A 17,623-nucleotide genomic window follows, 5' to 3' on the forward strand; every position below is an offset into this window, starting at 1 on the left:
CTGTGAGAGCTTCAGCGGTGTGAAAACAGACTCTTCCAGGACACTAAATGATCTGTCAGTTAGCAAATGACATTATAATCCAGTTTTATGCTACAGACAAATCAAAGCCTTTGCTGCGCTTCCTCATTTTACCCTCTATTTTTCCCCCTTTACTTCTTTAAAGTGACTGAATATTTGAGCTAGGGAAGGAAAGAAAAGGGTCTGCTACAGAATTTACAAAACCTACCCTTTATTTTCAGTAAGGTGAAATAGTGTCAGACTTTCCATGTTTCCTGATAGACAGGAAAGAATATATCTCAGAAAGGAGGGAGAGTGTTTTGGTCTGTGATTCAGGAAAGAGGCTGAGATTTCTGTCCTGCTTTGCCCCTTGACTGTGTTCTCAGTCCTCTATGACTATTCCTTTCACTTTCATGAGCAGACATCCTGATTCTGAACACATCTAACTTTCTGGAGGCCGTGGACTTAGTGACATGCTTAAAATAAAAGCTGTGCTTACGTACTTTGTGTTTGAATCAGGGCTGTAATAGCAATGATGCACTTGCTCACCTTATAGGCAATGAAAAGGGGCTCCTACATGTACAACAATCTGGAGACTTGAAGAACTGTTTACACAGTGAGAGTAATCTTAGAGACAATGTAGAGGTAAGACAGTTAAAGGAAGTAATTTTGCTTTGTCCAGAATACATTGCAGGTATTTGCCAGGTGTAACTGTCCTGAAACAGAAAGAAGGGAATCCCAAATCCAAATCCATTTCCCACAGGGACAGCCAAGTTGCAAACACTTCCAAGGGACAAAACTAAATCTTGCAGTGTTGTCTTGTTGCCTCTCTTCTCCTTTTGCCATAATTAACAGCAGAAACCCACCCACGATCTACCAGACACATCACGAGTGACTGGCAGGCTGCCCAAGCTCTCCATTGCTGCTGGTGCTGGCCAAAGGCTGCAGTCGTCCCCAGCCCTTCCTGGCAGTGGGGTTCCATCTTCTGCTCCAGTTTAGGCACGTGCACTGAAGTCCTGTTGGAGTAACTTTTAAAGTGAAATCAAGCATGGACTCATGTTTTTCTGAATGGAGGCTACAGTAACTATTTCAAAGCAAAATCTTGTGCACTCAAACAGTGTTAAATGATAGTATTAATTTAAAAGCTCTGACACGCTTACACCCAGTTGTAATTCTAGGTCCTCAGAGACATTAAGAGTTGACCAACTCAAGTAAACTTAAAAACTATGTTTTTTCTCTGCCTCCAGTATTGCTAACATCCAAAGGTTAAATTGACTCAGGGTATGCACAACAAAATAAGGGAGATGGTGAATATGCAGCATAATTTACCTGAAATGAACAGAGGAGCAAAGTATAATGTAGGGCAAGTCAGACATCCTTCATTGAAAGACATAGAGTATAGCTCAGCTGCCACACACAGGCATGGATGGAGACAGGCAAAACCCACTGCAACAAGGGGCTGAAAAATAAATGACAATTGTTAAAACTCAGGTTTTGCTTCTTGATGTCTCGTACCGACTTATCTACATGAATGCCTGCGTACATATTGCACTAGAAAGGGTTAAGGACTAATTTTTAAATGGGTTCCAGCTGTGACACCCAGTGTCCTTGCCTGATGTAAGAAGGTTTTTTTGAAGTCTTTCCATTGACAGCCCTAACACAACAGGTCTTAATAATAGGATATTATTATATATCCTATAATAATAGGATAATCTGGATAACAGAGGTTTACAGCAGTCTGAATCCAGGCAGGTTGCTTTCAACTGGGTATCATCACCACACGGCAGCGATAGGAAATGTCTTAAGACTCAGTAGCTGTGCAACAACCTGTTGAGGTTTGATCCCTTGCTTTTACCTTTCCACTGAAATGTCCCTAAGATACTTAAGACTCCTTGCTCTCTTGCTTTTACCCAGAGACCTCTCTGTCAGCTTTTTGTCTGAAGTGAATCGGTGGCTTCTGCCTACCATCCCTATAGGCTCCCTCAGCTTTCTTATCCAGGGGTTCAACACAGACCTCAAGGATTCGGGGGCCCCAAATACTGAGTTCATTTTTCTTTCAGTAGAGTTCATCCAGAACATGAGTGAGGAACTCAGTGTGGTCCATGCTGGAATTCCTCTCTGAGCCCTATCTGTCAGTACCCTCTGCCCAGAGCACGCCAGAGCGTCCCCCAGCATGAATGTTTGCTAAGAAGTGAGAACAACGTCAATTATTTAGCAAACACACAGCCCATCTGTACTATCCCTTCTTGCTCTAGGCACTGCCTTGCACCATGAACAGCCTTGCTGAAATCAAGCTTAAAATTGACAGTGTTTCCATGGCATATTGCTGTCAGATTTCCAATAATGGCCTCAAGGTGTTAAGAAAGGGACACTGATCCAGCACTCGTCCCAAATCAATATGTTTGCACCTCTCTGCTGGCCTCTGGAAATGACGGGGATGCAGCCAGCCTCACTCATCATACAGAATTAGTGAGCGTGTGAGTGTCTTCGCATGGCAGCCCTGCACAGCAGTCAGCAAGTAAGAAGATTTATTGCTTTATTTGACACTCTGTTATTCACTAACTGAGCATGACACATCTGGGACTAGGAACCATCTATTTGACATCAATGAGCCTTTTTTGCATTGATTGAGTTTATCCAGTTCATGCCCAGAATACAACCTGGATAAGGAAAGACTCCCAAAATGGGCTGGAATTGGAACTGCTGGTTTTATTTTTTTCCAGGAGAATGAATATGGTGGGCAAATGACCTCATATGTTACAGAGCAAGGAGAGGGTGATGTCAGTCACTTCAGCAGCATCTTTCTTGTCATGAGGCACCATAATGATGAGAAACTATTTCTTTAATGCTGATAGACTGGTGGGGAAGCACAAATCAAAATGCCATAAATAATAACAGCAATGTCTGGAATCTGACTGCAATGAAATTACCTTCCCCAGCCCATAGATGAGACCATGAAGGACATGAGTTGCACTGCTCAGGACGTGGTTTTCCACAAGTGCTCTGCAGAACTGGGAAAAATGATCAGCTGTTATTGTTTTTCTTCTTCCCTAACCAGTGGGACACCCAACATGCATGGGACCCCAACTTGCTCTGAACTAGATATAAAATATGGAAAGTCAGGAAAATCTTATCAATCTTACACAGAGCTTATACCAAGCTCTGAATGCACTTTGGATGCATAGGCAGCTTGGACTGTCACTGGACTAATGAAAGAATCGACCCTTTATATGATGGCGCAACACTGACAAACGAATCCCTCACTGTTGGGGCGTTAAATCTGAATTCTTCCTAAACACTTCAAACACTCCTATGAACCCCAAAGGGAGAGCTCATGCTTTCAAAACGGAACTTTTTTTTTTTTTCTTATTTGTAATTACTCCCAAGTCTGTAATTAAACTGCCCCTGTGCTGATGAGTTCCAAGACCTTTTTGCTGCTGCTGTTTCACAGATTTTAAAAGGGAATTTGCTCAGCAAGTGAATTTAACCTGGAGTTGCAGCATTTTTAGCCACCCCATCATGTAGAAGAACATTTTCCTTCATTCGTATGTAGATGTTGATATGGCAATGTGTAACCAAATCATTCTGCAGAGAAATTATAGTCAGGAAAGGGAGAGAAAGAAGTGAGCTATCAGTAGTAAAATACAACAGTAATCAATCTCCTTTTTAAATCTACCAGTGCTGCTTTTTGTTTTGGAGTGCACTTAGCACTCATCAAAGCCATCATGATGGCAGCACTGGCAGGCAGAGCTGGCCTGTGACAGTGCTTCAGGGACCACAGGAGCCGAGACGCGTGGGCAACCAACTTGGCATCCAAAAAAGTCAGCATTATCCTCCTCCATCGTCTGATATACTTTTCATTGGGGAACAAATCTCACCTCTTCATAAACTAGTTCCTCCCTCCAGAAGACCTACCCCCCTCCCAGCAGCTTGCAGAAATAACACCGGGGGCTTCTAATACACAAATCCTCAAATCCCAGCCACACTTCAAAGTCATGCTGTCTTTCTAAGGCGGGTCTTACCAGAGCTACTCGCTCAGGCTTTGCCACTCTGGAAATACCGTGCTGGATCACACATCAGATCTATCTAGTCTATTATTTGTGATGATTGAGATTTCCTACTTTTCCTTTTCCTTTATCAGTTATCTTTCTAAAACAGGCAATCCCAGAATTTTTTATCCCCTTGTCATTCGTTTTGTTATAAAAATAGTTAACACTGTTACTTTTTCATTACACCTTAATATTGTTTCTTTGACTGCAGCTGCACATTAATATTTTTCCCCTAATGTGTATAATATTTTTTCTTTTAATAAACTTTTCAATTCTTGGCAGCACAGTTCTTTTGCCAATGTGCTGTGTCTTGTCTTGCATGGGTCTTTAGTTTAGAATTATCTCAAAGGAAAATTATAGAAGAAAAATCACTGGGTTTACCTAAAATACTTCACTTACACAAATTAATTTTCAATTTCAGATCTAGTTCTTTTTTTTCTGATTATAAGGCATGGTATGGCACAACATAGCATTTGAAGAAAAATATTTTAATTTTTTTAAGGAAAATCTATTCAAATGCAGGATGGATATTATATTTCCCAATCATTCAAATGGACCATTGGCAGAATTTTTCTTTTTCCAGATTTTTTCCAAGTTGAATTGATCAGATTTTGTGTGATATTTTAGTTTGTGGGGAACTATTTAGTCCCAGCATCAGTGTTTCTCTAACTACTTTTGCAATATGAAACATAATGTGTAACTTCGGGAGAAACCATCATTAGGTTGTGTCAGAATGACAAAATGCCGTTTATTCTTTGTTCCTGTCTCTCAGCAATATTTTTCATTCCTAATTCTCAGTTTCTTTCATAACATTTTATGCCAGGCCATATGGAAATTCTGACCATATTAGACCAAGGAGCTCTCTGTTATCTTTTATGATGTTGACACATTCAAACGATGATATGTTCTGCACCATTTTTGTACCTGTGAATTGCAATCTCATAAAAACCGAAACACTCTGAGAAGTAGGTTTCAACAAGCTTCTTTCATAAGCCATTAAGGTTTCCAATAAAGTTTCTCACACATAGTGCTTTGTACTTATGGTCGGTGGACTTCATTTCAGTGGAAGACACTGCCTTTTAGTCACATTGAATATCCGTGGACTGGACCATTCCCAGGATGGAGACCTCTAGTTGTTGCACTTTGGGGAAGCTATGAAGCTCTATTTTCATCCATGAAGTTCCACGCCTGTTTGCAAAGACAGTAAGAAAATTCTCATGTCCATGAAATCACCTTTACAAATGTCAAAATCCTCCACATTGTTTCCACCAGTTTACCAGATGCAGATGTAAGGCACATTACCTCAATAGTTTCCTAGGTCCAGCATCTACTGCTCTCTGGCTTGTGGATCAGTGACTGTTTTCAATATTTTTTGTATGTCCTAATTAAGTTCCACTATATTTATTGATCCACTCATCTTCTGTAAAGAATCGCTGTAGCAGAAATATCTGGAACACTGAGTCCACATGCCACAGTATTTGGGGGTCCCCCTGTTTATCAGCTGAGTGACTTTTTTTTTAACGATGAGCTGTCTGCATTACTTCTACCAAGCTCCCAGTCTCTGAGATTTCTCATCTTTGTCACTAGAACACAGCACACCCAGGCAAGACCTTGCGTGACAACTTCGGCAGTGAGTCTTGTTGGAAAGACAGTTTTCCTGCTAGTTTAGGTAATCAAGGAAGTCAGTAAGGGCTGTATTGCTTCTAAATTTAGGCTATTTCTAGAAGTTCAACTACCATCATAAATTAAATCCCAAATCCAGATCAGAAAGAAAGCAGCAGTGTCTCTGAAGAGAAATGAGTTGCATCCTGGAAGGACACATATAGCCCATGGCAGGGAGCCTGGACACCAAGTAGAGGTATGGAGAGCATATGGAGGCTGTTTTGAGATAGAGAAACCTTAGCAAGGCAGGCACTGAGATTACTGGGTAGCACAATAAGCTCTCATGGAAGCATTAAGGTGCAGATGAGAAAAAGGTATTCACAGTACACAAGAGAAACACCTCCTCTGTTGTTAAAACACAGTTTCTAGAGGAAATTTAAATGCTGGCAAACTCTGGCACATACCACTACATACAAAGACAAAGCCACGTGTACAACAACCCACGCAACTCCAAATGAACATTTTTTTTAGAGTATGTATGTAAACCGAGAAGGATTTGTATGGAGGACAGAAATGTGATGTGACTCTTCCACAACGTCTAGCTAGAAGTGCCTGTTTACCCCTAATGTTTTTATCTGGTTTCAGATGTGGCGGGGTGGTTCTGTTCTGCTTTCATTAAGTGTGGAGATGGTTGTTTCTTGAGGAGCTATGGGAGAACTCTCACCTTTTTCATAGCTCACAACCAAATTCAAGTCACAAAGGATACTACTGCAGGTCTTCACAGTCTGTTTCTATAACCCTTTTCATGGCCAGCAGAGCAAAAAATAAAGTTAGACTGGCCCAGCTCTGTGTCTGAGTAGAGGCATTTGGGCAGAGAGCAGAGAAAATACAGCATTGCAATGCCTCTGCTGCTTTTGTGCTTCTGTTCGTCGGTTCGCATCAAGAAGACCAGTAGGACTGGTGTCTGGTAAATCACCACAGAAATAAAGATCGGAGAGAGCAGATGTCTCAGGGAATGGAGATGACTTTTTCACAGAATGTTTTGCTGGAATGAACAGAAAGACAGGACTCCCATGGGCTCTGAGGCACACACCAGGTTGGCAGAATTGTAAATCAGCAAAATCAGTGAAATTCTGGGTTTGGAGTAAGTCCAGCACAGACTGAAAGTTGTTACACATAGACATCTAGCCAAACTGTGGGGGTTGTTTTTAATCCTCTCAGTTAATCTTCACCGCTTCAGGTTCATCTTCAAGTTTCCTGTCCTTCAGGAGATTCCTACCCGTTGCTGCTTAAACAAAACCAGCATAAGAGAACAAATAAAATGGTTACCAACTCTCACAGTCACATAAAGTTCTTAATCTTGTGTCACATCATGTGAGGTAAGTAAATATCAGAGCTCCACTTCAAGGAACTCGAGAGTTGCAATAGATTAAAAATTTCTTTGTTCATCCAAGCTAAAATAAATATGTAAATAAATAGAAATACGGTCTTCACTGCAATTCAGCTTGTTGCTTGAAACAGGAAGGAGTAAACTTGTTTGGAAAATTTGGTGAGCATCCTTAGTCCCCTTCCACGTCACTTAGGAAATGGGAAATCATTTCAACACAAGACTCTTTCCATTGCTTAGCAGTTTCCTGATACAGTGGTTTGTTTCAGAAAGATTATAAAAAAAAAGTTACAGCTACAGTGCTAAAACCTCCAAATTTTACATGCTTTTGCATTGTGTGACCAAAGTAAAGTTCATAAAGAAGTATTGTGTGCTCTTGACATCTAGTCCAAATCAACGGAGAGAGTCCATGTCGTCTCTATGCAGAGTCTCAAATCGGATAAAACATATTTCAGGGAGTAGAATATACCCTGTGACTTAAGGAAACCCTGGAAAGCCTAATGAAATGCTAACAAAACAGCCTTATAAGCATCTCATTCACACATGACCAGATGCAGAGTAGCCTGTTGCTGGAAATCACAGCATGTGAGCGCCATACAAAAAGCATGTTTATTTGGTAGAGGAGAATGTATCTGTCTCTCTATCAATAAATGTCTGAATGTTTGAGGCTTCTGTGCTCACGCCTGAGACCTTTCTCTCTCCCATACTCTCTTAAATCTTGCCATCAATCTGTCACAACAAAAGTAAGTGAACCATTTTTGAGTTCAGGGAGGGATTAAATCAAATTGTAGTTCATACTGATCAAAACCCGAAAGATGCACTGCTGCTGTCATTAGGGTGATCCTGGGGTATGTGCATCTAGATAGACCTGCTCCTCAGCTAATGGATGATAAACAAGAAGCCCATGAAAGAAATTTTAGGTGGTCAAAAAGACTCAGGAGATAAAATCTCAGGAGAGGTAGTTCTTTTTCTTTGGAAAGAAAAGTCACCTCAGTCAGATTAGCTATTCCTGCTGCTCTCCACATCTCTCTTTTCTTTTTTGAATATGAAAATGGCTTTTGGAAGGTGGGTACACAAGTGGCAGTCCCAAGGCAACCACTGCTGTATTAACTACTGAGCAAAACCATTTTGGGTTATGGCTGGTATGAAGCAAGGCTCACAAAACTGCCAGTGGGAGACAAAAGACTCACAGCTGTCCAAGGAACAAGGTTCCTGTGCTTTAGGTACACTCCTTTGATTCCTTTTAAATTGCATGCATTTATGCTAAAAGTCTTCTACAGACTGTTTTCGCTGAGACAAATTTCTGACACTGGCCATCCTACAAACAGTGATTTCAAGAGAGAGCTCAGAGCATTAACACTATGAGGAATTGACCTCTTTTTTTATGATGTTACATGATTAAAACATCAAACTAACTTCAATGCCAGAAACTGCTTTGTGCCTCCAGCTGTGCTGAGCTCAAATGCACTACGTAGGGTGTGAATCTGTCCTTTGAGAATAATGATTAAGGGGGTTTTTAAAGGTTTTTTTTTCTTTCTTACTGTAGTGTGGAAAGTGACAGGCAGCAAAGAGCTAGGCAGAAGGGTTAACTCAGGATGCTGCTGGGCAGGGAAGGGTGGAAGCATTTGCATAGAATAGCATCTGGAATCTATATGTCCTCAAATACTTTGAGGGGGGAAACCGTTTTCCACATTCATTACAGCCTGGTAAGGAAGAGGAGAAAAGAAACAAGGGCGGATAGAAAAGGAACAGGGGACTTCTTTTGTATCTGTGTCCAATATGGTTTCTTTTGATTTTTCATTCTCCATAGTCAAGAGCTCCCCATGGGTTCTCATCTGTTACCCAGGCTTTGCCATACCTGCCTGCCTGTGTGAAAATGGCTCAGCTGCCGGCGCTGGATGAGGCTAACAGATCACATCTATCTCTCTGGCGTCTACTGAGCACACAGGGCTCCAAGGATCAAGCCCTGGACAAGAGCACAAAAGCAGGTCTGTATAGAAGCAGCCAACCTTCTGTATCGTCCATGGCTCATTGTGCGGACACCAGAGGTCAAAACTTGCCCGCATTCCTGCTTTCCCCAAACGGTTGTGTCCCTGTGTGTGTGCGCGCGTGCTCCTGTGTGTGTGTCAGAGTGTGAGCAAAAGGCAGTGCAAGGTTACACCACAGTGTTGGTTCACTTCATCATTTTGGGCAGTAATTCACAGGAAGAAACACGTTTTAAAAGCACTGGGAATGTGTGTACGTATGTTACACAGAGAGAAAGAGAGAGAGGTGGAGATACAGATAGCAACAGAGATAGCGGCACAGAGCGATAGAGATAGGGGTACACCCTTGCTATCTTAAAATACAGCGATTCTGGATAGCAAGTGCAGATTAAATGAGCTTTCACGTTCTGACAGGTAGGTAGTAACAGCTATCTGGCTTTCTGAATTTGCGGTCAGAAAAGGAAGAGGAAGAATGAAACGAAAAATGTAAAGAAATAGAAATGTCTTCTGGGTGAACATAGGTCTGCTGTCAGTAAGGAGATGGGATGAAAAAATTCTGAGAAACTAGAGAAGAAATCCAAAGTAAGCACAGAAAAAATATTATTAATGACAATGATCAGGGAATGCATATTTGAAAGAGGAAGGGAAAATTTTCAGTTCTGTGGAGTAGTACCAGAAGGGGGAAAAATCAGTAGCAAAACATGAGAGCATCTATTTTGGTAGTTCCCCCTTTTACATGAGTTTAGATGAGTTCAGCAAAACAGTAAGTTTCCAATGACCAGTCATCAGTCCCTCTGAGAATTCACAAGTTGTTCATTTGCAGTATTTGCCAAACACAAGCAAATCAGTCAAACCAAAGAAATTAGAGAGAATGAATGCCTGGTGTTTAAGAGCTAGAATTTATACCTGTAAGTTTTTGTGCTATAATATGGGCATCAGGGTTTCCCTCTTCTGGGCAGCTCCTGCTTTTCTTCCTGGGGATATTTTGCACTTCCTCTTCCATCTGAGTTCCTGATCATCATCAACTCTCTGTTTCTGCAAGAGATCCCTCCCTAGTCATCAGTGAGAAATGCATCAAGCAGCTCAAGGAGTTTGCTTTCTCAGTCTGGTATATTTTGAACTATCTTTGATAATATTGTATCAGCAAAGAAGATCAGAGCCTATGTGCATTTTTAACTCCCACTCTTGCTTCCTCCTTTCCACGTGCCCTCTTTTCCTCCCTTCCTTCCCTTCTTTTTCTTTCTTTCTTTCTTCCTCCCTTCCTCTCTACTACCCCTCCTTTTTCCTTCTTTTCCCACTGTCTCTATAGAGCTTTTCAGTCTCTGTAAACGAGCGACCAAAGAAAGATTTGCTGTCCCATTCGTTCCGCACTGCCCCCATAAAAAGCAAATATTTTCAGGTTGACTGAAAGTTTAACTTTGTTATTTTTTTTATTTTTAAAGAAAATCCAGCGTGACGTGGCACGCGTTGGTGCCCTTGCCACTTAACAAATTACTTGTTTTTTTGACCTAAGTTAAATGCTGTGCAAATTTCCCTTGTCCATGTTTTCATTGTGTGCAGACTTCACTGATAAAGAATAGAGAGCTAACTTGTTGGGACTTTCTAGCCAGAGCTTCCTTCATTCACAAGAGGTTTTTTCTACCATGCCTTTAATGCCACAAAAGCCTGGATCCTCTGCTGATGTAAAGTGGCCATTGCAGGATTGCCCTCCGTGAAGCCATGCTGCTTTACACCAGTTGTCGGTGTCCTGGAACATTCAGGCAGTGCTCCAAGGTGCAGCAGGGTCTTCTTGCCTGGTACTTTGTTTCCCATCCCAGGGGACAAATGTGTTTTATGAAAGTAAATCACCACCAAATGCTTCCGCACAAGCCACCAAAATGCCAGTTGCACAGGTATTGACGAAAACCACAAAGCTTTCATTGTAAACACAAACCCCAAATCAGCCTTTTTCACTGGCAAAGCCCAAGGGCTGGTGTCCCCTCAGACAGGCAGCAACTGAGCCCAGCAAAGCCACTCTGGGGGCCAGAGCATCGGCGGGTGCAGGCTGCCATCCCTGCCCACACTGTCCTGCGGGCACCTGATGGACAGGAGGTTCACTAGTAGCCCCGGCACACTGACACATAGGTGACTATGGCTTCAGAATAGCAGGTCCATCAGAGACCTAAAAAAATCGAACGTGCACTTCATGGTGCAGCTCTTCCCCTCCACCACAACAACTTAATTGCTGTACTTAAACCATTCGTCCACTCAGCCCTGAAGACAGAACTGGCCGTGCATGGGCTCACCCCCTCCTGTCAACCCTCTTTTATTTTCTCTAACATGCCATTTAACTTTCAAAAGAGAGAAATACTGTATTGTTATAAATCTCATCTCTCTCCCCGCCTGATCCACAGGCCCTCTCGCCCTGTGTGCCACTCTACCTCTGCCAGTGATTTAGGGTGGTGGGTCAGCCTGCCCCACCACTGCTGGCGGGTGGTCCTGCACGGGGAGCAGAGCAGGGCAGCCTAAGGTGAGGTAAAGTCTCCTTCTGCAACGTAGGGGAGGCATTTCATTGCTGACCCCTTGGAGACTCCTGTGACAGCCCTCCCCATGACAGATTGCTGGCCCAACAATGAACCCTTTGTGCCCTCCTATTACTCCTGCAACTTCAGCCTCCACCAAAATTGCACCCTCCATACAATTTTCCTTCCTCTGGAGAAAGCAAAAAGCAAAATAAAAAAGCACTGCTCATCTTTGTTAGGAACTGGATTACTTCAACTGGGAAAGCCTGGGACTTTATACAGACTTTTTGTACTGCTGCATGACAGCAATGTTTCTGCAAAGCTGTTTTAATATGGATCTTGCTTTGCCTTTTTTTCTCATCCTCGTACAACTTCATTTCCAGATACAAACAAAATAATTTTTGCTTTAGAACACAAACTGTTTTGATGCCCTTGTTTTAGTGACAGAACACCAACACCTGAAAAGGCGTTTTATTTAGCAGTGCATCACTGCTTGCTTTTACGAAAAGAGTCAAGGGTTCTCCCGGGGGCATCTTCAAAGCCCGGACATTCAGGCAGTGACATTAGCCATGTGAGAAGTGGCCTCACCATTCTGAATTAAAATTATTTTTGTACATCTTAGGGAAGAAATTACATTTATAGCATTTAAATTCTGCAACCATTAATATCAACTTTAAGCACCTTGAGGTGGTCTGCAGTTGCTGGAGGCAAAACACTGCAGGAGTGAGCATGTGGCAAGAGGCTCACCTCAGCAGTAACCCCAGGGTTGCTTCTGCTGCCCTCTCCCCCAGGTCTATGTGGTGTACCTCTCTCATCATCATTTTCCTTCCCTGGACCCTTTCTGGTGTCAGTCAGGGATGCCAGGGGTCTGTGCTGGGAGAGGGGATGAGCTGTGGAGGATGCTGTCCGAGATGGGCCCTGTGAGCACCAGTTAGGGCTGGCTGGAAACTGAACCTGTGAGCCAGGGGAGGGAAAAAGTCTTGAGAGTGTTTTTGTGATGTTTTCACTCCTTTTCCAACCAACTGTGGTTGCTCTGAACTCTGTTGCATAAGGACACAGGCACTTTATTATCCCAAGTAATTGGATTATCACTTGGGGTAATAATCAGTGCCCTCTTTTCTGTAACCAGTTAATGAGGGGTGGGGGATGGAGTTAACAAAGGACAAGACAGCAGACGGAGCCTATCTGTGCCCTGGCCAACGAGGAGGCAGTGCAAGGAAACTTGGTTTGCTCCTGCTTATCTTTTTCCTCTGTTTGCTGATACATTTCTCCATACATTATTCCACACTCATGCTTACCGAGCAGCAAGAGGACATAAAGAGGAGCTTTGGGGAGCAGCGTGTATGTGCACAGGCATGTCTGCATGTTTGTGCATGTGTGCATATATTCGCTAAACTCAGACTTGAGAAACAGCCTTCCTGGGAGGTTTGGAGGGTGCAATACTCTTGGAGAATGCTCTGCATTTTCACTGGGATAAGTCAAACAGAAGCTCTCCTCACCCCCAGGCCTATTGCTACCTGGTTTTCCACTCATACAGTGAAGTCTAGGCTTATACATGGGGAGACCAAGGCTCTGGCCCTGGCAGCACACAGGGATGTACCTGTGCCAGCTTCTGCCTCATCTCTTCAGGCTCAGTCAGGCACTTCCAAGATTTCAGATGGCAACTGGGTTTCAGGACTGTCATCACTAGCTTTATGTTCATCTTTAAAACGGCCAAAGACATCAACCAGGTGTCTTTCCCTCATTCAGAAGTGGCTTTCCAGTCCTGTCACATCAGCAGACTTGCTGGAGGGGAGTGATGCTAACTACAAATAAGTGAATGGCTATATCCAAGCTTCCTTAGCAGGATTTCAGGAGCTCTGCTATGAAATTCCCTGCACCTACCTGCTCTGTGACAGCTTCATTTATGCATTCAGCTTCCTTGCATTGCAAAAATAGCACATCCTCTCCTTGACCAGCCTCTGCTTTTCCTTATGAGTCTGCAAGGCACAACAATGAACAGCTATGGAAACTTTTCTCACCGGCTACTTTTCAGAAGGATCAGCCTGTTATAAAGTAAAAATTTATTTTATTCAGATGGTTGCCTTTATCCTATTAAAATCTTTTTAAAATCTATAAAGATATACAGTGTCTACTTAGCTATTACTGCTAATAAGCACAGGAAATAAAAAATTACTATAGACAAACAAGTTTAGAAATGAGTCTACTTGTCTCTGCTCAAGTCACTTTACATGTTGCACTGTGAATTCTTTTGCGGTATGATCACGGACCAGCCATGCTCAGGTTCCACATTTTTGTGTCATCTCAAATGTGTCACTCATGTTGACAGAGTCTTTACTTATGCATAGGCTTAGCACACTCTTAATTTCAGAAGAAGAGTGACAGTGACCAAAGCAATCAGATCATAAATCACTTAAAACATCAGACTTTCTCCCTGAAGGGAATATGCAGGAAGAAAGTTGAATATAATGGTAAAAGCATTAAGGTGCCAGGGAATGGTGCCCACTCCACAATACAGGCTTCCTAGCCAGGCAGTGTTTTGATAGGATGTGCATGGTGGTACTTAAAGAAACATTAATTATGGTACTTGAGATTTTCTTTACTTCAAAGCTAACAACAGAAAAATGAGGTGCTTATTTAAAACCAAAACAGCAACAAACAAACAAAGAAAAACAGCCCTTCACAGGACAGCCAGTCTGGTGGCTATGTTGAGCTGGAAACAGCCTAAAGCCCCTGGCAAAGGCTTCCCTTTGCCACTCAAGTAGCCTGCAAAAGGTCATCTTCCAAAACCGTAAGTCTCAGTTTCTGCTGTGTAAGTTTGATTCCATCCTGGATTGTGTGGAAGAGACGGACAACTTGTAGCAGTGCATCCAGGCAGAGAGTGAAGCTCTGTATGTATTAAGTACAGCTTGAAGTCACCTAAACCCACTGATCTGATCTGTGCCTGAAGACACAGCACTGTCACATTCAGAGATGAGCCTGCAAGGCCAGTCAGGGTAAGGGAAGAGTCCTGAAAAAGACACAACAGCAAGCTCTGACCTGACAGCATCCCTCTCCTGGGCTGCCTGGGCTCAGTGCTGGTGCCAGGGGAGGCCTCTTGCCTCTCTTATTAAATGATTCAGGAGTTCACATCTGCGCAGCAGCACCACTGGCAGCTCTGCAGCAGCATGCCAGCAGTTGACCTTGGAGTATGCCCCGAGAGATGGGCAATCTTTTGTTGACCCCTTCAATTTTCAGTACTTTACCCCGCTCTTCTTAATCAAAATCACTTCAAAGACCCAAACCAGATTGATTCACATGTGAACACGACCCAAACTGTCTTCCAAGGGGGCAAATACTTGTCTTACGTTCCTTTGAACCCACTGTTGCCCGTTTACTTGTATTTACTTTGCGTGGCCTACGGCTGAACCATGGAAATTAGAAAACAAACTCCTATTCAGCAAGTCATGTCAAAGGTGACTGCTATGCCAGAGAGTTGACTGTGGGACAAACATTCCCCTGATCGGAGGCCTCTTCTGCCGCGCTGCTGTCTCCACAGTTACATACCTGTCTGCAGAAGCCTTTAGTTTATCTTGTCTATGCTGGAAGTCCTAGACGGTGCCATCAATCTGAGAGATGAGAGGGATGCTCCTTTGACACTCGCACAATGGCCGCGGTGCAAGAGAAAGAAAACCAGCTCCCCTGCGAACCGCCTCCCTTTGAACCGCGCGGGGCGTGTCAGAACAGTCGCCATCTTCACGTCCAGGTCTTGTGAACCGAGGGGTGGAGCGGGAGAGGGCACCTCGTGCCTCCGCAGGGGCGCAGGGGGCTGCGGGTGCCGCAAGGTGCTGTGAAAACACCAACTGGCTCCCGCTTTTCCATCGTCATTAGGTGGTGGGGGGCTGGCTGAAGCAGAGAGTGCAAACCTCCCAGGGGCACAGCAAGATGATGGAGTTTAAAACCTGTATCACTAAAACTGTGTGCTTTCAGAGCCTGATTAGGGACCCACATTCACTGTCGAGAGCAACTGAGTGGCAGCAATGGTGAGCAGGGATCCAAGCAGCAGCCCGCAGCCCCCTGAGCTCTGCCCTCAACACTGTTGGAAATGGGGTGGGTACCTCAGCGGCACTGCAGATGGTTAAACAGGCAACTTTGCTCTCCCTGCAATGAAATCTGTAAAGTGCCTAATGGCACTAAATACTGTGCTTTGGTATAATGGCTTTGTTTAGATCTCATTTACTGGAGCTCCAATACAGAAAAATAATCCAAATACTTACACTTTATCACAGAGCTCTCTAAGCCACTTCCAACGGTCTTAACTTGTGCCTCTTTAGTGATCAAGTGATTTTTGAGACATGTTGGCAAGACCAAAAGTATACAGTAGTATAGCTTGTCAGCAAAACAGGATTTCCTGGGACTTTCTTACTCTTTTAAGGCCCCTGGAGGAGCTTTAAAAGTATTGCAGGGCCATAAAAGGGAACTGAATGATTTTCCATCTAACAGGCTACTGCTGAGTCAGCACGGAAGAGTTGAAGGCAGTGATGCTGTGTGATATAACACATTCCCCAAACAGATCTGAGCATCTCAGTGCACTTCAAGCCAAGATATTATGTTTGTGCCTCCTCACCACAGCGCTGGTGAAAGCTCTCATCTGCTCCAGCTTGCTAATCCTCTCAGCTCACTGTGGCTTGGCTACCCTGTGCCCTGGAAAGCTGCAATTCAGTAAACTTCACCCAGATCAGTCAACTACCTTTCACTGGTACAGTAACAATCAGGACTGTTACAAAAATGGGGAGCCTAGTGACCATATATGGTCACTCTGTACTATCCTCAGAGAGTATGGTATAGCATCCAGTGCCTCAGCCCAGTGAAGTCAGTATGAGACTGTGGAGTAAAATGTTAACCAGGAATCAAGAGGCTATTGTCAACTACTTTGTATTGATCCAGTTGAAAGAGCAATTTGAAGAGTAGGTGATATTTACATGTGAATATGCACAAAGGAAATTTAGAAGCCCAGTTTGTCTCTTACAGAGGAGTATATTTGGCTCAGGATAATAATTTTCTCATCCTTGGCTATAATATGGAGGTGAGTCCTCATATCAGAAAACTACGTATTGAATGCAAAAAACTTTTAAGAACAGTATCAAAATACATGTTTTAAACACACATAAAACCAAACTCTTCTTACATAAAGCCAAACATCCCATGACACAGAGATGCTGAGGTATAGATACACTAAATTTGCATCAAGTTCCCTGAGGCTAACAGCTTTTATGACCAAGACTCTAAAACATGTCAAAGACCACGGAAGAAATAGTAGTGAGATACAGCATCATTCCAGCTCTGCTATTGTCTCATCTTTATGTTGTTTTATGCATGGAGAGAGAACAAATGGGAGAAAGAAAGAAAGAAAGGAAGGGAGAAAGCTCAAATGAAATGGTAAAATAGAATCGTTTAGGTTTAAGACCTTTAAGATCACTGAGTCTAACCGTTAACGTAGCACTGACAAGTCCATCACTAAACCATGTCTCTAAGCACCACATCTACACTCTTTTAAATACCTCCAGGGATGGTGACTCAACCACTTCCCTGGGCAGCCTGTTCCAGTGCTTGACAATCCTTTCGGTGAAGAAATTTTTCCTAATGTCCGATCTAAACCTCCCCTGGTGCAGCTTGAGGCCATTTCCTCTCATCCCATCGCTTGTTACTTGGGAGAAGAGACCCCACCTCACTACAACCTCCTTTCAGGTAGTTGTAGAGAGTGATAAGGTCTCGCCTCAGCCTCCTCTTCTCCAGGCTAAACAGCCCCAGTTCCCTCAGCCACTCCTGTTAAGACTTGTGCTCTAGACTCTTCCCCAGCTTTGTTGCCCTTCTCTGGACACGCTCCAGCACCTCAATGTCTTTCTTGTAGTGAGGTGCTCAAAACTGTATTTGAAGTGCAGCCTCACCAGGTAGGAGTTCAGGGGCACAATCACCTCCCTACTCCTGCTGGCCATGCTATTTCTGATACAAACGAGGATGCTCTTGGCCTTCTTGGCCACCTGGGCACTCTGCCGGCTCATATTCATCTGGCTAGTCATCAATACCCCCAGGTCCTTTTCTGTCGGGCAGCTCTCCAGACAC

This window comes from Leptosomus discolor, chromosome 2 (assembly GCF_034619465.1).
Source record: "Leptosomus discolor isolate bLepDis1 chromosome 2, bLepDis1.hap2, whole genome shotgun sequence".
Taxonomy (NCBI): domain Eukaryota; kingdom Metazoa; phylum Chordata; class Aves; order Leptosomiformes; family Leptosomidae; genus Leptosomus; species Leptosomus discolor.